This window comes from Hemitrygon akajei, chromosome 5, assembly GCF_048418815.1.
Source record: "Hemitrygon akajei chromosome 5, sHemAka1.3, whole genome shotgun sequence".
NCBI lineage: Eukaryota > Metazoa > Chordata > Chondrichthyes > Myliobatiformes > Dasyatidae > Hemitrygon > Hemitrygon akajei.
In genome coordinates this window covers 40,064,134-40,087,634 of record NC_133128.1, presented here as the reverse complement: position 1 = coordinate 40,087,634, position 23,501 = coordinate 40,064,134, and the positions used below count along the sequence as shown (strand labels likewise).

The window sequence follows — 23,501 nt, the reverse complement described above, 5'->3', positions numbered from 1 at the left end:
AGTCAAGGATCCAATTGCAGAGGGAGATACAGAGGCCCAGGTTCTGCAACTTTTCAGTCAGGATTGTGGGAATGATGGTATTAAGTGCTGAGCTATAGTCGATGAACAGCATCCTGACGTAGGTGTGTTGTCCTGGTGGTCTAAGGCCATGCGGAGAGCCATAGAGATTGCGCCTGCCATTGACCTATTGTGGCAATAGGCAAGTTGCAACGGGTCCAGGTCCTTGCTGAGGCAGGAGTTCAGTCTAATCATAACCAACCTCTCAAAGCATTTCATCACTGTCGATGTGAGTGCTACCGGGTGATAGTCACTAAGGCAGCTCACATTATTCTTCTTTGGCACTGGTATAATTGTTGCCCTTTTGAAGCAAATGGGAACTTCCGCCTGTAGCAGTGAGAGGTTGAAAATGTCCTTGAATACTCCCGCTAGTTGGTTGGCACAGGTTTTCAGAGCCTTTCCAAGTACTCTATCGGGTCCTTCTACCTTGCGAGGGTTCATTCTCTGTAAAGACAACCTAACATCGGCCTCTGAGACGGAGATCACAGGGTTATCAGGTGCAGCAGGGATCTTCACAGCTGTAGTTGTGTTCTCCCTTTCAAAGCGTGCATAGAAGGCATTGAGTTCATCTGGTAGTGAATTCATGCTATTGGGTTTCGCTTTGTAGGAAGTAATGCAGTCCCTGCCAAAGTTGCTGTGCATCTGATATTGCCTCCAACCTCGTTCGAAATTGTCCTTTTGCCCTTGAAATAGCCCTCCACAAATCCTACCTGGTTTTCTGATACAGGCCTGGGTTGCCAGACTTGAATGCCACAGATCTAGCCTTCAGCAGACGACGTACCTCCTGGTTCATCCATGACTTTCCATTTGGGAATGTACGGTAAGTCTTTGTAGGCACACACTCATCCACACAGGTTTTAATGAAGTTGGTAACAACTGCAGCATACTCATCCAGATTCAAAGGTGGCTCCCTGCACCCCCCCCCCCCCACCATTCCCCATCCCCTTCTCTCACCTTATCTCCTTACCTGCAGATCACCTGCCTCTGGTGCTCCTCCCCGTTTTCTTTCTTCCATGGCCTGCTGTCCTCTTCTATCAGACTTCCCCTTCACCAGCTCTATATCTCTTTCACCAAACAACTTCCCAGCTTTCTTTACCTCACCCTCCCCTCCTTCCCAGTTTCACCTGTCACTGTGTGATTCTTCTTCCCCTCCCCCACTTTCTTTCTCTGACTCCTCATCTTTTTTTCTCCAGTCCTGATGAAGGGTCTCAGCCAAAATGTCGACTGTACTTTTTACCATGCTGCCTAGACTGCTGAGTTCCTCCAGCATTTTGTGTGTGTTGCTTAGACAAACTGGGCAGTTGGTCTCAGGTTAGAGGTATCTGCTCCGAGATACAGTACCAAGACCTACAGGGGTAGTAGTCATTTCCTCGGGGCATTGCGTACACCGTTTCCAGCAGTAGAAGAAAAACAGGTTGAGATAAGGAAAAACAGACGGTTCCAGGAGGTTTGTTGCATCCCCAGCGGACATCTCTGAGCAGTTACAGAAAATGCCAGTGTGAATCTGTCAGGTCATATTCCACATCGATGACAATATAATACATAGAAGAGATGAGACATACAAAGGATGTGAAGGAGTTAGGACAAATTTTAATTTGGTTGGTTACCTGCAACATCCATGTTCCAAAGTTCAGTAAATTTAACCCTAAGTTCCACTTTCCTGTGGGCATACTCAGCAAATCTATAAAGTAGTAACTGCAACAGGATCAGTGAAAGTGCATAGAAGACAACAAACTGTACAAATGCAAATATAAATAAATATCAATAAATAATGAGAACATGAAATAGCAAGAAAAAGAGTCCTTAAAGTGAGATCATTGGTTATGGGACCATCTCGAAGACCATAAGGTAGGAGCACAATTAGGCCATTTGGCCCATCATGTCTGCTGTGTCATTTTATCATGGCTGATCCAATTTTCCTCTCAGCCCCACTCTCCTGCCTTTTCCCTGTATCCCCTCATGCCCTGACCAATCAAGAATCCAACAGATGGGCAAATGAGTCATGTTATCCCCTTTTGTCCAAGAGCCTAATTAGTTGAGGGGTAGTAACTGTTCTTGACCTGGTGGTGCAAGTCTTGAAGTTGCACCTTCTACCTGGTGGGAGCAGCGAGAAAAGAGCATGGGCTGGGTGGTCAGGATCTCTGATGATGGATTCTGCTTTCCTACGATAGCACTTCATGTAGGTTGGGAGGAATCCACAACTCTTTGTGGGATTTTCCCTTCTGTATCAGGCCGTGATGTGGCCGGTCAGTACACTCCCTACTACACGTCTATAGAAGTTTGTCAAAGTTTTAGATGTCATGCCAAATCTCTGCAGACTCCCAAGGAAGTAGATGTGCTGCTGTGCTTCCTTTACAGTTGCTGAAGTCCAGGACAGGTCTTCTGAAATAGTAACACCCAGGAATTTAAAGCTACTGACCCTCTCCACCACCGATGAGGACTGGCTCATGGACCTCTGGTTTCCCTCTCCTGAAGTCTACAATCAGTTCCTTGGTCTTGCTGACATTGGGTGAGAGGTTGTTGTTATGACACCACTCAGCCAAATTTTCAATCTCCCTCCTGTATGCTGATTCATCACAACAGTGGCACCATCTGCAAACTGGAATATGGTGCTGGAGCTGTGCTTAGCCACACAGTCATAAGTGTAAAGTGTGTAGAGCAGTGGACTAAGCACACAGCCCTGTACTGATAGAGATCATAGAGGAGATTTTTTTTTTTGCCAATCCAAACTGACTGCACAAGAAGGTATTGAGGCCCAGGCCTTGGAGCTTATTGAAAAGTTTTGAGGGGATGATAATATTAAATGCTGAGCTGTAATCAATAAAGAACATCCTGATGTATACATCTTTGCTGTCCAGATGTTCCAAAGTTGAGTGAAGAGCCAATGAGATGGCATCTGCAGTGGACCTATTGCTCTGGAAGGCAAATTGGAGCCAATCCAAGTCCCCTCAGGCTGGAGCTGATACGTTTCATCACCAACCTCTCAAAATACGTGTGTAAACTGGTATTTCTCCCCAATTCGTCCTGCGCTACATTGACGACTGCATTAGTGTTGCTTTGTGCATCCATGCTGAGCTTGTCAATTCCATCAACTTTGATCCAATTTCCACCCTGCCCGTAAATTCACTTGGTCCATCTCTGACACCTTTCTATCTCCATTTCCAAAGACAAACTGTCTACCGATATTCTTTATGAACCTACAGATTCCCACCGCTAATTTTACCATAACTCTCTCATCCTGTCTCCTGTAAAAATGCTATTCCCTTTTCTCAGTTCCTTCATCTCAGCCACAGCTTTTCTCAGGATAATGGCTTTCCTTTCCAGGACATCAGAGATTTTCAGAGATGTCCTCCTTCAAAGAACAGGGTTCTCTTCCACCACCATTGATGCTGCCCTCGTCCACATCTCTGTTTTCTGAACACCTGTGGTTACCCCATCTTCCTGCCACCTTAACAGGGATAGAGTTCCTCTTGTTTTCACCTACCACGCCATGAGCCTCTATCCAACACATTATTCTCCGCAACTTCCAACACCTTCAAAATGATTCTGCCACCAAACACATCTTTACCTCCTGCCCCCCTCACCTGCATTCTCTGCTTTGCTGGCCAGGAAGAACTACAGTCTACAAATCAGTGAATTTGAATGAATCAAGGACAGTGGAAGCAAACAGACCAATTGTCTCTGTTCTTGCCATGAGGTCAAAGGAGACAGAGGCTGCCATTTTGTAAAATGGCCCCTTGTCCTCCATTTTGTGAACCAAAGTTGCTTCTTTAATGTTTTAAAGTAGACACAATGATGCTCCAGGTAATCTGCGGAACCAGAGATAATTTTCAAATAAGTTATTTGTGAGGTGTTCTTTGGTTGGATGTATCATGCAGGTTTGTAAATGTTGGGGTCTGTGTCTGCCCTGAGTAATTCGAGCTGGTTACTGATTGAGAACTAAGAGCCATAAGTTACCAGTTGTCACTTGTGGAAAGTAGGGCTGGTTTGGATCAGAGCCAATAAGGTGTTAAAGGTCAGTCAGATGACGCTTGGCTAATAGCACTGAAGTGCAACATCTGAGTTGGTAAGGAATGAATATAAAAGCAGGCGTTCCAGGCACACTGGCAGCGACGGCTCTGGAGACTCGCCATCCTGGATGTGGCATGTCCCATGGACATGTGGAGATTTGGAATGGGTCCATGAAAGGTACATGGCCAGCAGAGACTCTTACTGGTATTACTTTTTCTATTGGTTGGAGGGTCAGGAAAGCTTAGTAGGCATGCATGCAGGTTGTGTAAATTCACATGTACTTCAGTTGAGACAATAAAGGTACAGTACTTGTCAATAATTACATATTCTCTCTGTGCCTCCGTGATCATTATTACGAGGGGGTAGATCCTGGTAGCAGCTTTCTTAAGGGGCAGTGATTCCCTTGTCCATTTGTTCGCTCCCAGTAATCTCCCTCCTGGCACATACCCTGTAAGTGAAAGATATGCTACACTTGCCCATTTACCTCTTCCCTTACCTAAGTTCAAGGCCCCAAACAGTCCTTCCAGGTGAGGCAGTACTTCACCTGTGCATCCACTGGGGTCATCTAGTGCTCCTGATGCGGCCTCCTCTACATTGGTGAGTCCCGACATAAACTGGGGGACAACTTTGTTGAGCACCCGACTCCATCTGCCAAAAGCAGTATTTCCTGACGACCAAACATTTTAATTTCTATCCCCATTCATGTTTTTACATGTTGGTCCGTGCCCTCCTTTTTTTGCCACAATGAGGCTACCCACAGGATGGGGGAACAGCACCTCATAGGTAGCCTCCAACCTGATGGTGTGAATATTAGTTTCTCCTTTCAGTAATTTTTTCCTTTCTCCTTTCTCATGTTCCCCACTCTGGCCACATTTCTTCTGCTCCCTGCTCACCCCCACCCGGCCAGTGCCCCTTCTTCTTCCCTTTCTTCCGTGGTCCACTCTCCTCTCCTATCAGATTCCTTTTTCTCCAGCCCATTACCTTTCCCACCCACCTGGCTTCAACTATCACCAACCTGGAAACATGGGCCCCTCAGTTAATGGTAGGGGTCCATGACATAAAAAAGGTTGACACCCTAGTTCTAGCTAATCCTCTTTCCCCTCCCTTCACCTTTTTATTCTGGCATCTTCTCCCTTCCTTTCCAGTCCTGGAAACTAAGTGTCTTCGGTCCGAAACGTTGACTGTTCACTCATTTTCACAGATACTGCCAGGCCTGTTTGACCCAATATTACATGACATTTTTATATGCTAAAGGTCAAAGGTAGGAGCTAGACTGTTCTATTGTTACAATGTACCTACAAAGCTTTCTTTGAATTACATCTAATTTCACACCTTCTTCTTCGCACCTACACTCCAGAAATCCCAAATGCATGTTAATCAGTATTGTCTGGAGTTCAGTTAGCTGGTGTCCATAGCTCAAGGAAACTATTGTCCAGGGCTGCATTTTAAATTTAATCTACAATCCACATTCAGGTCTGAAGATTGTTTGCTGCAGTTAATATTTGATATATACCCTCACTTCAGAGTACACCCTAACATATGTGTTGACAAGATTATTCACTCTGTCACTGGCTGGTGAGTGTAGACGAGTTGGGGAAAAATATAAAATTGTGCCTACAGGAGTCAGGGGTCTTAACTCTTGAGGTACTAGGAGCAGTTCTGAGGGTGTGGGATCTGTACAGAATGACCAAAGGTTAAATAAAGCTGTTTAGAGTCTGGAGACAATAGAGGTGTAACTACACTACTGAGATAGTCCCATAAATCCATCAATTTACAGGAAGACTACTGAGGAGATTTAACAGGGAAATTACGGAGATGTGATAATGGGTGAATTCAACTATCTAAATATTGACTGAAACAAGAATATGATGAGCAATGAGGGAGAAATATTTCTTCTGTCTCCAAGTGAACATTCTTGATCAATATATTTTAGTCCCAACCTGTTCCTTATCTGAGTTTCATGCAGCCTCCTAATTCTATTCTTCTCTGCTGGACTTACCTCTGGCAAGAGTCAGTCAAGAACATAGAGGAGAACAAGTCATAATAGAATGGCTGTGGAAAAGAATATAGAGTGCTCCAAAATAAAAGCAGCCAGTTGGAGAAATCAATGTGAGGAGAAGTGGGTTTGAATTCATGGGAGGCTGGCACCAGTACTGGGGAAGGAGGAAACTGCTCCATTGGGACGGGCACTATCTGAACTGTGATGGGACCTGGATCCTGGCAGATTGCATAACGAGGGCTGTGGATAGGGCTGTAAACTAAATAGCAGGAGGGCAGGCTCAACAGAGCGGAGAAATATGGATAAAGTAAAAGAGAAAAAGTGTGGATAAAGTAAAAGAGAAAGTTTAAAAAGGAAAATGTAAGAGTGGAGTGCAGAAAAGACAAGTGCATGAGAGACAGAGATTAATAGATTTTAAGAGCACAATGAGTGTCAGGGCACTCTATCTGAATGCCTGTAGTATTCTAAACAAGGTCAGTGAACTTGTGGCACAAATCAGTATAAAGGAGTTATGACACTGGCCATTACAGAAATGTGGTTGCAGGGTGGAGAGGGGTGAAAATTACATATCCAAGGTTATCAGGTAATACGGAAGGATAAGCAGGAAGGTAAGGGTGGGGGTAGTACTGTTAAATAAGGATGAGATCAGGGCAACAGTGAGTAACGATATAAGATCTAAGGAGCAGAATGTTGAATCCATCTGGGTAGAGATTAGGAATAGTAAAGGGGAAAAAAATCACTGGTGGGAGTCGTCTATAGGCCCCCAAATAACATGACAGTGGCACAGGCAATAAACAGAGAAATATCTGAGGCGTGTAAGAATGTCATCATGAGGGACTTCAACTTGCACGTAGATTGGGTGAATCAAGTTGGTCAAGGCAATCTTGAGGAGGACTTCATAGAATGCATTGGTGATAGCTTGTTATCGGTGAACAGCAAGTTATTGAGCTTACAAGAGAACATGCTATCTTAGATCAGGTTCTGTGCAATGAGACAGGTAAAATTAGCGATCTTGTAGTTCACAGTATGACTGAATTTCCCTACAAATGGTGGGTGCAGTAGTTTGATCTAAAGCCAGTGTATTATGCCTAAAGAAGGGAAACTACAGTAGGATGAGGGAGGAGTTGTAGAGGATAGTTGGGGAGCACGGGCTATGTGGTGGGATGGTTGAACACTGGAAGACTTACTAAGAGATTTTTCATGGTGCTCAACGAAAGTATATTTCAGTTAAAAGCAAGGACAGTAGGGTGGGGATAACTAAGGAAAGAAAGGAAGGCAACAAACTAAAAGCTCGTGCATACAAAGTCGGCATGAGTAGTGGGAAAACTTTAAAAAGCAACAAAGAGGGGCGCTATGGAGCCACGAATGAAGATGGCAGCTTAACGTGGAGGCTCCGTACAACCTTGCACTAAACAACTTTAAAACCCCCAGTTAACAATACCAACTGAACTCGGGCTATGTTAAAAACCACTACAATCAAGGACTGAATTATCTTCATCTGAAAATGCGACTCCAAAAAATCGAAAATCAACACTCCATTGACAAAGCAAGATGAGGAAGTTTCTAGCAACATGGCAGAGCTAACGGCGGTGCTAGATGAATTAAAGTTACCTCGCTCTGAGTTTGGATCCAAACTGGACAGTGTAGATGACCACCTGGGTAAGATGGCCAGCTCTGTCGTTACCTTGGAAAACAATATGTCGGAGGTGAAGCGAAATGTTGCTTCTAATACCGCGCAGACGGTAGAGGCTGAAAACTGAATAATGGTGGCAGAGGAGCACATAGAAATGAACAAGGCTGAACTAACCGACACCATGAAACGAATCGCCTACCTGGAATTCCAGACTGAGGATCTGGAGAATCGGAGTCGAAGAAAAAACTTGCGGTTGTTTGGCCTCTGGGAGGGCGCTGAAGGAAACCAACCACTGCTGGAATTCATACAAAACATGCGACCATGCTGGCTGGAGCTGGACATCGACAGATCCTTCATCTTAGAAAGAGTTCACTGAACTCCAGCACCATTGAAACCAAACCAGAACAGAGCGGTTCTCATTCGGTTTCCGAAGTTTCAAGATCGGGAGTTTGTTTTCCGCTCCATTAAACAGCGTAATATCACACGAGGGAAACAAGCTTTTCTTCGCTCGGGACCTCTCAGCTGAGACCATACAGCAACGAAATGAGTTTAACACAGTCAGAACAGTGTTCGTCGAGAAAGGAACTTTCCGCGGATTTCAACATAATCCATACAAGATGAGAGTCCTCCACAATGGGAAAATACACCTGTTTTCATCACCAAAAGAGGCGGAAGATTTCCATCGAGGAAAGAGGTCAATCATCGTTTTTTTAGGTTTTGGAGGGGTCAACAGTACCATTCGAATTTGAATGCTAAAGTAAAGGGAGTTTCAATTTTAATTGACTCCTCTATTGCATTTGTCCAACACGATATTTTTTCGGATCCAAATGGTAGATTTTTGTTAATTACTGGGTTACTTTTTAACAAAAAGGTTGCTATGGTTAATGTTTATGCTCCAAATGTGGATTGTCCCAATTTTTTAAAGTCCTTATTTACTTCTGTACCTAATCTAAATGAATATAGGTTAATAATGGGTGGTGACTTTAATTGTTGTTTAAATCCTTTGTTGGACAGATCCATATCTACTCAGACTTTACCTAATAAGTCGGCCACTTATATTAACTCTTTTTTGACTGATAATGGAATTTTTGATATTTGGAGATTTCGGCATTCTAAGGACAAAGAGTTTTCATTTTTCTCACATGTTTATCATTCTTACTCGAGAATTGATTATTTTTTATTGACTCTTGTTTTATTCCATCGGTAATTGGTTGTAATTATGATATTATAGCCATCTCTGACTATGCTCCATTAAAACTTTCTATTAAATTTATGGATACAGCTTCTAGTGCTAGACAATGGCGATTTGATTCGACCTTACTGCAAGATCCGGATTTTATTAAATTTATGAAGGAACAGATCGATTTCTTCTTTTCAACTAATTCCACGGATGATATTTCTTGCGGAACACTTTGGGACACTTTTAAAGCATATATACGTGGACAGATTATCTCCTACTCCGTTGGTTTGAGAAAACGCATTAAGAAGGAAACTCTTTTATTGGTTGATAAAATTAAAGAGATTGACAAGAAATATTCGACTGCTCCTAGTAAGGAGCTTTACAAACAAAGGGTTGAACTTCAAATGGAACATAGTTTATTACTTACATCTTAGATTGAAAATCAATTAATGAAATCCAGATCTGATTTTTATATACATAGTGATAAATCGGGTAAACTGTTAGCTAGTCAATTGAAGAATGCTTTGGTTAAACGCCAAATTATTAAGATTCGTCAGCAGAATGGGGATCTGACAGTTAACCATGATGAGATAAACAAATCTTTTCAAGATTTTTATACCTCCCTGTATCATTCTGAATTCCCTCATGATTATAATACCATGTATGATTTTCTTGGGAAATTGAATTTTCCAAAATTATCATCAGATGATCTTTCAATATTAGAAACTCCTATTACAGATGCAGAAATTAAAGGGGTTATTTCCTCTATGAATTCTGGGAAAGCACCAGGTCCAGATGGGTATACAGTAGAATTTTTAAAATGTTTTTCCTCTACTCTTTCTCCTTGGTTATGCAGGGCTTTTGAAGAAGCAATTAGATTGGGTAATCTGCCACAATCTTTTTATAGAGCTTCCATTTCTTTAATATTGAAGAAAGATAAAGACCCTACTGACTGTGCATCCTATAGACCAGTATTCTTATTGAATGTAGATTCCAAGATCTTTTCCAAGTTACTGGCATCCAGGCTGGAGAAGGTATTACCTCAAATTATCTCAGAAAATCAAACTGGTTTTATTAAAAATCACTATTCTTTTTTCAATGTTAGGAGATTATTGAATGTTGTTTATACTCCTTCACATAGCACTTCAGAATGTGTCATTTCATTAGATGCGGAGAAAGCATTTGATAGAGTTGAATGGCCATACTTATTTACTGTGCTTGAGAAGTTTAATTTTAGTCTGACATTCATTTCCTGGATTAAACTGATATATCATACCCCAGTAGCCTCGGTGTTTACTAACAATCAAAGATTTCCCTTTTTTCATTTATTTCAGGGTACTAGACAAGGCTGTCCTCTTAGTCCATTATTATTTGATATTGCTTTAGAACCCTTGGCAATTGCTATCAGAGAATCACAGAACATTTTTGGCATTACTCGTGGGACGGATATACAAAAGCTATCATTATATGCAGATGATTTATTATTATTTATTTCTGATCCTGAGAAATCCATTCCTGCAGTTATATCATTGTTGGCTCAATTTAGTAATTTTTCTGGGTATAAATTAAATCTTAATAAGAATGAATTGTTTCCTTTAAATAGACAGGTTCCAATTTATGGAAATTTACCTTTTAAATTAGTTAATGACTCTTTTATTTACTTAGGGATTAAAATCACAAAAAATTATAAGGACTTATTTAAGGTTAATTTTTTACCCCTAATTGATCAGATTAAATGTTTGTTTACTAAATGGTCACCAGTATCTTTATCTCTGATAGGTCAGATTAGTGCTATTAAGATGGTTATTTTACCCAAGTTTTTATATATATTTCAAGCGGTACCAATTTTTATACTGAAATCTTTTTTTGCTAATGTTGATTCAAAACTTTCCTCATATATATGGCAGAATAAAAATCCTAGATTAGGTAAAAAATATTTACAGAAGGCAAGGAAGGAAGGTGGATTGGCATTGCCTAATTTTAGATTTTATTATTGGGCAGACAATATCCGATATTTGATATGTTGGTTAAAGGATTGGGATTTATCTTTTAGCCCTCATTGGGTGAACCTGGAAATTAAATCTGTACAAGGATTTTCATTGGGTTCTATTTTAGGGTCTTCTCTTCCCTTTGCTCTTTCTAAATTGCAGAAACGAATTGACAATCCGATAGTTAAATATACTTTACGTATATGGTTTCAATTTCGGAAATTTTTTGGGTTGACTCAGTTTGTTTTAAATATTCCTATTGTATCCAAATGCTTTTTTTATCCTTCTATTATAGACCAAGCTTATTCAGCTTGGAAGACTAAAGGATTACTACGATTTTCCGATTTATTTTTGGATAATTGTTTTATGTCTTTTGAACAATTATCCAATAAATATAATTTGCCTAGATTTCATTTTTTTTTAGATATTTACAGATTAGGAATTTCTTAAATACTGTACTTCCTACCTTTCCAAATCTTGTGTCTTCAGGTATTTTGGAGAATTTGTTTGAACTAAATCTTTCTCAGAAAGGGCTAATATCAAAACTCTACAATATAATTATGAAGATACGTTCAGAGCCGTTCTATAAGATTAAAAATGATTGGGAAAGAGAACTTAACCTTACTATCCCTATTGAGAATTGGGATAAAATTCTTCAATTAGTTAATTCATCATCTATATGTGCTAAACATTCATTAATACAGTTTAAAGTTGTGCATAGGGCTCATATGTCCAAGGATAAATTGGCTCATTTTTATTCCTGTATAAATCCTATTTGTGACAGATGTCATTCTGAGTTAGCGTCTTCAACTCATATGTTTTGGTCTTGTCCGCTTTTGAAAAAATATTGGAAAGATATTTTTGATATTATTTCCACGGTATTGAACATTGATTTACAACCTCATCCTATTACTGCAATTTTTGTTTTACCAATGATGGACTCAGTCCATTTATCCTCTTCTGCTTGTCGAATGATTGCATTTCTTACATTAATGGCTAGAAGATCTATTTTGTTGAATTGGAAAGAAATTAATCCTCCTACCATATTTCATTGGTTTTCTCAAACTATGTTATGTCTAAATTTAGAAAAAATTATGTGTTGTATTTGATACTTCTATTAAATTTGAAAAGATATGGAGACCATTTATTCAATATTTTCATATGATGTAATGTGACCCTGTTCCAAGCCTATTTGTTTTTCCAGTTTTGATTTTACATATGTTGAGAGGATCGGAGTTGATGACACTGATGATTTTGTATTTTTGTTAGATATTATAAACAGCCCTTTTTATCATTTTCCCCCTTTTTCTTTTTTTGTTTTTTTCCTTATTAGTTATTAGATTGTTAGATTAGTTTTTCTTGCATAAATTTTTTTTCTTTTTCTCTTTTCTGTTTTTTTAAAAATATATATTATGATATACCTAGGTTTGCTTTGTTTATATGTTACTTGTATCGTCCATGAATTGGGAAGACTCATTTATATTGTAACTATTGCTTATGTATCCTTTCATGTTCAGTTGAAATGTGTATGTTTGTAATCCCATTATCTATGTATTAATCTTATTATGTTAATAATAATAATAATAATAATAATACAAAGATTGAAAAAGAAAGAAAGATTTCCATCGAGGACACGCCTGAGGGGGCTGATTAAGGCAGTAGTGAGATTTGTTTACTTCCATACCCATGAGCATCAGCTGATACTGGCTGCTTAACAGGTATAAGCCTACACTGTTTTTATTGTTTACAACACTTGTTTGTTGGAACCTTAATTCTATTGAGATGGGACTCCATGGACCTGAATGAACATTTATAATAGGCAATACTGGCATACAGTTCAGTGGCTACTTTGACTTTATTTTTATGCTAAATGGGTTGAGTACATAATGTTCTAAGATTAATAAGGTGCATGGTTGATGGACACCACTAGTTGCCTATGGAGTTAGGTTTGCATAGTTTAGCTGCTTCTCCAAAGAGTCGATCAGCACAAGCTCTACAGTTCTTTATTTTGAGTAAGGGAGGGGGAATTCAAGAGTTCAAATGTCTATATGTGTAAATGTATATGTGTTTTTATTTTTCTATATGTATGTCATGCATCCAACACAGTAGTAATATTTCTTACTCCTTTTCCTGGTATAATTGACATGTACTATATATGGAACAGACAAGCACTCAGTATATCTTTAATATAAAAGTCATGGGCTGGAATGTTAGGGGACGCAAGAAGTTAACCAAACTGAAACAGGTTATGAATAGGATCAAACAGCTTAAGTCCAAAATAATTTTTCTTCAAGAAACCCATCTGATAGTTTCAGATATTAAACTGGTACAGAATAGATGGCTGGATTAAGTAATATATGCAACATACAACAACTATGCTAGAGGTGTACTTATTCATAGAACAATACCATTTCAAATTATGAAAACAATCCAAGACTCAGTCAGAAGGTATGTTATTGTGCAAGGTAATATCCTCTCTTTCACATTAAACCTAGTCGTATATATGGCCCAAATGAGGACAATCCTAAATATTTTGAAGATTTCTTCCTTACTTTTTCCACTTTATGAGGCTTTTATATTATTGGAAGAGACTTTAATTGCACTTTAAACCCAGCAATTAATCGCTGTACAGGCTGTGATACCTATAAGGCACAAACTAGAAAATTACTAAAACAATACATTGTGGATATAAACTTGGTTGAAGTATTGAGAGAACAAAATTCTGGCAAAATAAAATACTCTTGCCATTCAAGTATATGTAAATCTCATTCTCGTATTGATTATTTTCTTGTCTCAAGAGAGCTCTTATAAAAGATTAAAAGTCGCTGGTATGATAGCATAGTAATAAGCAACCATGCTGCTATTTCATTAGATGTTCATATAGAGAAATTTATTCACAGTCTCCCCTAACTGGGGATTTCAGGTGAGAGGGCTACAAAACCCAGACTTTGTTAAATTTGGGGAAAATAAGATAGATAGTTATTTTGAGTTAAATACAGATCAAACTAGTGCCAGCACGAGATGGGAGGCGTTCAAGGCATATATTAGAGGAGAAATCATCAGTTATACAAGCTCCAAGTCCAAACAACAAAAAATAGAGATGGAAACTTTGGAAAAGCAAATTAAATCTTTCGAGAAAGAACTAAATGAATGGGATGATCCAACAAAACAAGAGACCTGCTACTTTTGAGACCCAAATATAATAAATTACCTGCTGATAAAGCTGCAAAAAATTTAATGTGGCTGAAGCAATCTTATTACAATCAAGGAGAAAAAGCTGGGAAACTCTTGGCATGGAGAATTTTAAAAATACAGTCTGATAGAGCAATTAACAGTATAATAACCTCTTCAGGAAGCCTAACAGTAGACCCATTGGAAATTAATAACAGTTTTAGCGAATTTTATGAACATTAATATAGATCAGAATGCCCCCAAGCCTCATATTTATTGATCAGTTTCAATGCCACACACTGACAGAAGATGCAAAAAAGGAGTTAGATAGAGGTTTTACAATTGAAGAGTTATCGCAGGCTATCCAAAATATTAACAGTGGTAAAGCGCCAGGGCCTGACGGCCTACCAATTGAATTATACAAAACATTCCAAGAAAAATTACTAGTCCCACTCTTACATATATATGACGAATCTTATCGGAATGGAACTGTCCCACCTTCTTTAAAGCTGGCAATGATGACACTGATCTTGAAGCCAGGCAAACCTCCTACAGAATGTTGCTCATTTAGACCAATAAGTCTAATTGGATCGGACACAAAAATACTTTGTAAAGCCTTAGCAAGAAGATTGGATCCTTATCTAGTTCAAAATGATCAGAATGGTTTTGTGCAAAAACACCAAGGATTCCATATTAGAAGAGTTCTTAACATAATTCATGAAAAATTTGATGCTAAAACTACAGCATTATTATCACTGGATGCTCGGCAGGCCTTTGATAGAATAGAATGGCCATATTTATTCAATATATTGCCTAGATTTGAATTTGGAAAGAACTTCCTTAAATGGATTCGGATTTTATATACAAACCCAACAGCCAGTGTCTTAACAAATAGTATAGTTTCTAAACCAGTTATCTTGGAGTGATCTACTCGCCAGGGATGCCCTTTGTCACCGATGTTGTTTATACTGACCATAGAACCCCTGGCTGTAGCAGTAAGAATGCAGACAGTCCTGTCGGGCATCCAGCTAGGAGAATAGGAACATTGAATAACCTTATATGCTGACAACATGATTTTTAAAAAAATGTATCCATCAGTATTCCAAACTTAATGCAACAGCTTGAATTGTTTGGGCAGTTCTCTGGTTATAACATTAACTCAAAATTATCAATATTTTTGAACAAAGAAGAAAGACTGAAACCAGTCATTAAAACCCCATTTATAAGTGCAAAGGAAGGATTTACCTACCTTGGTGTCAAAATTACCCCCAAAATTAAAACAATCGTCCCAACAAACTATCATCCACTAGTGGAAGAAGTGAAAGAGATGTTGGATCAATGGATAACAATGCCCATATCAATGATTGGTCATATAAACATGATCAAAACGAATATATTACTAAAATATACCTTTTTCAATCACTTCCTCTCCCACTACCAATATCATTTTATTGCTAAGCTTAATGGTATTTTTAGTCAATTCATTTGGAATAATAAAAGATCTAGATGAGACTTAGGCTGTTATACCTGCCTTATGAAAGGGGGGGGCTATGGCTCCCGAACCTGAAATGGTATTATTGGTCTGCTCAGTTACGTTCTGCAATGTTTTATTTCCCAATGGAGGCCCTTCTAGCCTGGGTGAGTATTGAACAGGCATCAGTACCAAACCTCCCATTAAAGCTCTATCTAAACTCTGCAGACCCAAGAAATCTGGAAAGAACAACCGAGAACCCTTAGAAGAAAACCCTTAAATTTAACCCTTTAACCCTTAAATGCTTAGAAGAAAAGGATGCTCTGTTTCACTGTGTATGGGACTGTCCAAATTTTTTTTTTTAAATGCTGGAAGGCAGTTGTTCAGACTATTCTAAGATTGTTGGAGTAATGTGCGTACTAAGTATATATCCAAAGAACTTTACTGTTCGTCCAAAACAGTCAACTTTAATTGACTTTCGACTCCTACAGGCCAGGAGGATGATAGCTTTATCTTGGAGAAAAATGGATATACCTTCGACTCATGTAGATGGCATCTTGTAATATATTGGAGAGACTGACTTACATAACCAGAAGGGCAGGAGAATTTGAAGATGTGTGGAAACCTTTATTTGAGTTGTTTGGACGTCAAGGTGCAGAGTCATTTTGAAATAGCTGTGTGTTGTTGAGAGCTTCTACCGGTTTCTTTCTGATGTGTTTTTATTTTATTTCTTTATTAAATATGTGAAGTATGTGAAATGTTATATCTCTTTTCCTTTGATGATTGTGAAAAACATGAGGACATGTTTCACTATTTAGTTTAATTATTATTATTGTTTATTTGTATATGTGAAATATGTGTAAACATCAATAAGAATATTGTTTAAAAAAAGCAACAAAGTAACACTAAGTGAGCAATAAAGAAAGGGAAGATAGATTATGAAAATAAACTAGCACAAAATACAAGAATAGGTAGTAAAAGTTTTTTAATTATATAAAGCAGGAACATGTTGGCTGAAGTGAATGTAGGTCCCTTGGAGGATGAGAAGGGGGAATTGATATCGGGTAATGAGGAAAGAGCTGAGGTTTTAAATGACTATTTTGTGCCGGTCTTCATGGTGGAGGACACATCTAACACGCCGAGGAGAGATGTTATGGATGCAGTGGGAGATGAGGACCTCAATACAATAGCTGTCATTAAACAGCTAGTGCTGAGCAAACTTGTGGGCCTGAAGGTAGGTAAGGTCCTGATGGAATGCATCCCAGGATACAGAAAGAAATGGCAGAAGTTATAGTTGAGGCTTTGGTGATAATTCGGTGGACTCTGGGCAGGTCCCAGCAGATTAGAAGAAGGCGAATATCACACCACTGTACATAAAAGGATGTAGGCAAAAGGCAGGTAACTATAGGCTGTTTAGTTTAACATCCATGGTTGGGAAAATACTTGAAGCTATCATTAAAGAAAAAATAGTGAGGCATCTGGAAAGAAATGGATCAAGCAGACACAGCATGGATTCATAGAAACATAGAAAACCTACAGTACAATTCAGGCCCTTCGGCCCACAAAGTTGTGCTGAACTTGTCCCTACCTTAGAAATCACTAGGCTTACCCATAGCCCTCTATTTTACTAAGCTCCATGTACCTATCTAAAAGTCTCTTAAAAGACCCTTTTGTATCCACCTCCACCACCATTGCTGGCAGCCCATTCCACGCACTCACCACTCTCTGAGTAAAAAACTTAACCCTGACATCTCCTCTGTACCTACTCCCCAGCACCTTAAACCTGTGTCCTCTTGTGGCAACCATTTCAGTCCTTGGAAAAAGCCTCTGACTATCCACACAATGAATGCCTCTCATTATCTTATATACCTCTATCAGGTCACCTCTCATCCTCCATCGCTCCAAGGAGAAAAGGCCGAGTTCACTCAACCTGTTTTCATAAGGCATGCTCCCCAATCCAAACCACATCCTTGTAAATCTCCTCTGCACCCTTTCTATGGCTTCCACATTCTTCCTGTAGTGAGATGACCAGAACTGAGCACAGTACTCCAAGTGGGGTCTGACCAGGGTCCTACATAGCTGCAACATTACCTCTCGGCTCCTAAATTCAATTCCACGATTGATGAAGGCCAATACACCGTATGCCTTCTTAACCACAGAGTCAACCTGTGCAGCTGCTTTGAGTGTCCTATGGACTCGGACCCCAAGATCCCTCTGATCCTCCACACTGCCAAGAGTCTTACCATTAATACTATATTCTGCCATCATATTTGACCTACCAAAATGAACCACCACACTTTTCTGTGTTGAACTCCATCTGCCACTTCTGCTGGCCAGTCCATAGTAAATTGCTGATGCACCATCAATAACTCTCTGAGATGTGAGGCGAGATATAGGCTTTTATTGGCTGGAAGAAAGAACAAGCAGCAATTGACCACCATACTACATCCTGGAGACTGAGGGCAAGGCTCAGGCCCCAATCGCCTTTATACCGGGGTCTGTGGGAGGAGCCACGGTCTGTGGGAGGAGCCACGGTCTGTGGGAGGAGCCACAGTCTGTGGGAGGGGCCACAGGAGCAGTCAGCGGGGGGGGGGGGGGGGCGTGTCCAGACAGGTATATGTAGTTCACCACAATTGCAAGGTAGAGAAAACATTCTTCTCCTTAAAAGATACGGCATAAATGAAGCAGCTCCAGAGAACACCCCTCTGGCTGTAGCAGAATGGCACAAACCAATTATCCAGCCCCATCCACTCAGGCTGGTGTAATGCAACAGCTCAGTAGTTTCTGTCCAGATTCTGCGGCTGCCTTGGAGGTTATAAAAGGGAATAAATCAAAAGCTCGTCCTGACATAGTTATTGAGATTCTCTGAGTTTTGTTTAGAGTAGGGAAGATGGGTTGTGAAGTTAGATTTACATGGGTACCTGGGCATGCTGGGGTGGAGGGAAGTGAAATTGTGGATGGCATTGCAAAGTCTTCCTTACAGAATGGGCAAGTAGGAATTAGAGTACCCCCAGGCAGAGCAGAATTGATAAAAAAATGGTATAGATAATAAGTGGCAGGGGATGGAAAAATGAATTAAAGGGAAAGCATTTCTTTTCTAGTCACCCTCTAGTTTAAAAAGGTCTCAGACTGTTACTCTTTAAATTATAGAGATATGGTGAAATTAACAAGACTTAGGTTGGGGCATTGTGGGCTAAACTATTATTTAAAGATAATAGGAAGACATCCAACTGGATTATGTGACTGTGGTAGTCCAGAGACAGTTCAGCATGTTTTGCTGAGTTGTAATCGATATAAAATTGAAAGAAGCAAATTGTTCAAGAGACTGTCTGACTTGAATGTATTTTGTTTTTCTATTAAATCTTTGTTTGGCCACCAAGAGAACCACCACCTGATTGAATAGTGTATTATTCTGTTTCTACGTGCGACTAGTTTATATTTGAGTTTCTTGAAATTCTGTAATTAATTGTACATCTTGCAGAGGGCAGTAATATGACTAGATGCATCTAAACCAGTGGTCCCCAACCACCGGGCCGCAAAGCATGTGCTACCGGGCCACAAGGAAACGATATGATTTGGCGATATGAAATTATATGAGTCAGCTGCACCTTTCCTCATTCCCTGTCACGTCCACTGTTGAACTTGAACACACACGAGGTCATCAGTCGCCTAAACGCAGTGACACCCTCACGCCAGGGATCACTGGTTGGCTTCGGGTAACCGGCCGCTTCACGCGACCAGCAGGAAGTGCCGTTGCTACTGGCCTGGAGCGCGGACAGATGGGCACCACCTCTAAACCTGTTTAGTACACCGAATGTTCGTGGGAAACCCGGTGCTAAAATATTCACAGACTACCTCATTTGGGTTCAGGGTTTCATAAATAGCAGAGCAGCTACCTTGCTGCGATCTACTGAAAGTCATCCCTTCACCCAAACTTTTGTCGGCTGATAGATCCCACCTACCTACGGGGGGGGGGGGGGGCGGGCGCATGGCCTGTCGCACCCCTTGCTCGGTCGCTCTTTCCGGACTGCGACCGCTGCGGCCCCGGTATGGGGACCTCCGGCCCTTACCTTGTCCTCTCACCTCACCCACGACCAGCCGCAGGCAGGAGGGAGGCTGGAGTTCGAGCCCGGAGGCCGTCTAATGAGGCAATGAAGCTCTCAAAACTGCATCGGTACCTTGAGTCCAAGCACCCCCCACTGAAAGACAAACCCATTGAATATTTTTGAGTGAAAAAAACGTGAGCAAGCGAGCCACGAAAACTAAATTGCAGAATAGACCGGACATAAGGAACCCTCTTCGAGTATCGCTGTCTCCCATCACCCCTCGATGGGACCGTCTTGTTGCAGACTCTCACCGATTCAGCGATACTGATGTGTTGCAATGTTCATACAGAGAAAATATGCACTGTGTGTTTAATATTAAATTCATTAGATAAACCCTTTTAGAAACGAAATTGAGTATATTAGCCGCTAATAAGTGACTTATAGTTGACTTATCATTTATATTCTAGTTGTGATTCATGATCACAGGGTTCTTACTCAGAACATCCTTGGGGTCCTTGAAAGCACATTCCACCTCCTCACTCCACTGCAGCCGAGTCATATCTGTGAGAACAGCAGCACAAGAGGAATGGTTAGGCACAAGTCGTCTGTACCAACCTGACATTCCAAGGAATGACTTCCGCTGGGTCTTTGTCTGTGGATGCGGACAGGACTGAATGGCTTGAAGTTTGTGTGTCTGAGGTTTGATAACCCCGTTGCCAATAATGTAGCCAAGATATTCAGTCTCAGTTTTGGCAAACCGACACTTTGAGGGGTTGACAGTCAACCCAGCTTCCTGGAGACGTCCGATGACCGCCTTCAGGTGATCTTTATGGGGTGGGGGCGTGTCCAGACAGGTATATGTAGTTCACCACAATTGCAAGGTAGAGAAAACATTCTTCTCCTTAAAAGATACGGCATAAATGAAGCAGCTCCAGAGAATACCCCTCTGGCTGTAGCAGAATGGCACAAACCAATTATCCAGCCCCATCCACTCAGGCTGGTGTAATGCAACAGCTCAGTAGTTTCTGTTCAGATTCTGCGGCTGCCTTGGAGGTTATAAAAGGGAATAAATCAAAAGCTCGTCCTGACATAGTTATTGAGATTCTCTGAGTTTTGTTTAGAGTGGGGAAGATGGGTTGTGAAGTTAGATTTACATGGGTACCTGGGCATGCTGGGGTGGAGGGAAATGAAATTGTGGATGGCATTGCAAAGTCTTCCTTACAGAGTGGGCAAATAGGAATTAGAGTACCCCGAGGCAGAGCAGAATTGATAAAAAAAGGTATAGATAATAAGTGGCAGGGGATGGAAAAATGAATTAAAGGGAAAGCATTTCTTTTCTAGTCACCCTCTAGTTTAAAAAGGTCTCAGACTGTTACTCTTTAAATTATAGAGATATGGTGAAATTAACAAGACTTAGGTTGGGGCATTGTGGGCTAAACTATTATTTTAAGATAATAGGAAGACATCCAACTGGATTATGTGACTGTGGTAGTCCAGAGACAGTTCAGCATGTTTTGCTGAGTTGTAATCGATATAAAATTGAAAGAAGCAAATTGTTCAAGAGACTGTCTGACTTGAATGTATTTTGTTTTTCTATTAAATCTTTGTTTGGCCACCAAGAGAACCACCACCTGATTGAATAGTGTATTATTTTGTTTCTACGTGCGACTAGTTTATATTTGAGTTTCTTGAAATTCTGTAATTAATTGTACATCTTGCAGAGGGCAGTAATATGACTAGATGCATCTAAACCAGTGGTCCCCAACCACCGGGCCGCAAAGCATGTGCTACCGGGCCACAAGGAAACGATATGATTTGGCGATATGAAATTATATGAGTCAGCTGCACCTTTCCTCGTTCCCTGTCACGTCCACTGTTGAACTTGAACACTCACGAGGTCATCAGTCGCCTAAACGCAGTGACAACCTCGCGCCAGGGATCACTGGTTGGCTTCGGGTAACCGGCCGCTTCACGCGGCCAGCAGGAAGTGCCGTTGCTACTGGCCTGGAGCGCGGACAGATGGGCACCACCTCTAAACCTGTTTAGTACACCGAATGTTCGTGGGAAACCCGGTGCTAAAATATTCACAGACTACCTCATTTGGGTTCAGGGTTTCATAAATAGCAGAGCAGCTACCTTGCTGCGATCTACTGAAAGTCATCCCTTCACCCAAACTTTTGTCGGCTGATAGATCCCACCTACCTACGGGGGGGGGGGGGGGGCGGGCGCATGGCCTGTCGCACCCCTTGCTCGGTCGCTCTTTCCGGACTGCGACCGCTGCGGCCCCGGTATGGGGACCTCCGGCCCTTACCTTGTCCTCTCACCCCACCCACGACCAGCCGCAGGCAGGAGGGAGGCTGGAGTTCGAGCCCGGAGGCCGTCTAATGAGGCAATGAAGCTCTCAAAACTGCATCGGTACCTTGAGTCCAAGCACCCTGCACTTAAAGACAAACCCGTTGAATATTTTTGAGCGAAAAAAACGTGAGCAAGCGAGCCACGAAAACTAAATTGCAGAATAGACCGGACATAAGGAACCCTCTTCGAGTATCGCTGTCTCCCATCACCCCCTCGATGGGACCGTCTTGTTGCAGACTCTCACTGATTCAGCGATACTGATGTGTTGCAATGTTCATACAGAGAAAATATGCGCTGTGTGTTTAATATTAAATTCATTAGATAAACCCTTTTAGAAACGAAATTGAGTGTATTAGCCACTAATAAGTGACTTATAGTTGACTTATCATTTATATTCTAGTTGTGATTCATGATCACAGGGTTCTTACTCAGAACATCCTTGAGGTCCTTGAAAGCACATTCCACCTCCTCACTCCACTGCAGCCGAGTCATATCTGTGAGAACAGCAGCACAAGAGGAATGGTTAGGCACAAGTCGTCTGTACCAACCTGACATTCCAAGGAATGACTTCCGCTGGGTCTTTGTCTGTGGATGCGGACAGGACTGAATGGCTTGAAGTTTGTGTGTCTGAGGTTTGATAACCCCGTTGCCAATAATGTAGCCAAGATATTCAGTCTCAGTTTTGGCAAACCGACACTTTGAGGGGTTGACAGTCAACCCAGCTTCCTGGAGACGTCCGATGACCGCCTTCGGGTGATCTTTATGCTCCTCCGAGGTAGCACAGTGAACAACAATATCATCCAAATAGGCTGCAGCGAAATCAGAAAATTCCAACAACACCTGATCCATTAATCTTTGGAACGTAGCTGGGGCACCACGCGGTCCAAAAGGCATTACAGTGAACTGATACAGACCCCATGGCGTACGGAAGGCTGTCTGCTCACGGGACTGTAGAGTCAACGGCACCTGCCAGTAACCTTTGCAGAGATCAATGGTGGTTAGAAATTTTGATGTGCCCAACCGGTCAATAAGTTCATCAATACGAGGAACTGGATAGGAATCAAATTCTGAGATTGCATTCAGATAACAAAAATCTCTACAGAATCTTATAGTAGCATCTTTCTTTGGAACCAAGACAATGGGGTTACACCACTCATCTCTTGATACCTCAGTGATGCCCAGGGACAGCATCAGTTCTATCTCCTTTTCTTAGGGGCACCAGGAGGCAGGCACACCGGGATTCTGTAGCTCCTTTTCACAGCAGCATTCTTTTTAAGCACAATGTTATGTTCAACTACTTTTGTATGACCAGGAATTCCTTTAAAAAATGCTGGGTCACAGAGGGCACTGACCTGGGTCTGCTGATCAGCGGTGAGGTGGATGAGATCGGGCAAGGCAGGGGCAGGTCTCGGAAGGTACTGCTCCTCATCGTTGTCCTCTTCTTCCACACATCTAATCAACAACACCTCCTTCTGGTCAGACCTGAGAAACCATTCTTATAGTAAGTTAACATGCAAAATTCTCTGTGGGCGTGCCTGGCCAGAAGATGCTATCTTGCTATTGCTAATACATATTGCTATTGTAGTTGGA

The 23,501-nt window shown here is 41.1% G+C and overlaps 1 protein-coding gene across 1 annotated transcript in view; it reads left to right on the top strand.

Moving 5' to 3' along the window:
* Nucleotides 1–23,501, top strand: part of LOC140727663 (SH2 domain-containing protein 1B-like) — a 225,657-nt gene that overhangs the window by 134,575 nt on the left and 67,581 nt on the right. The window lies entirely within an intron of this gene.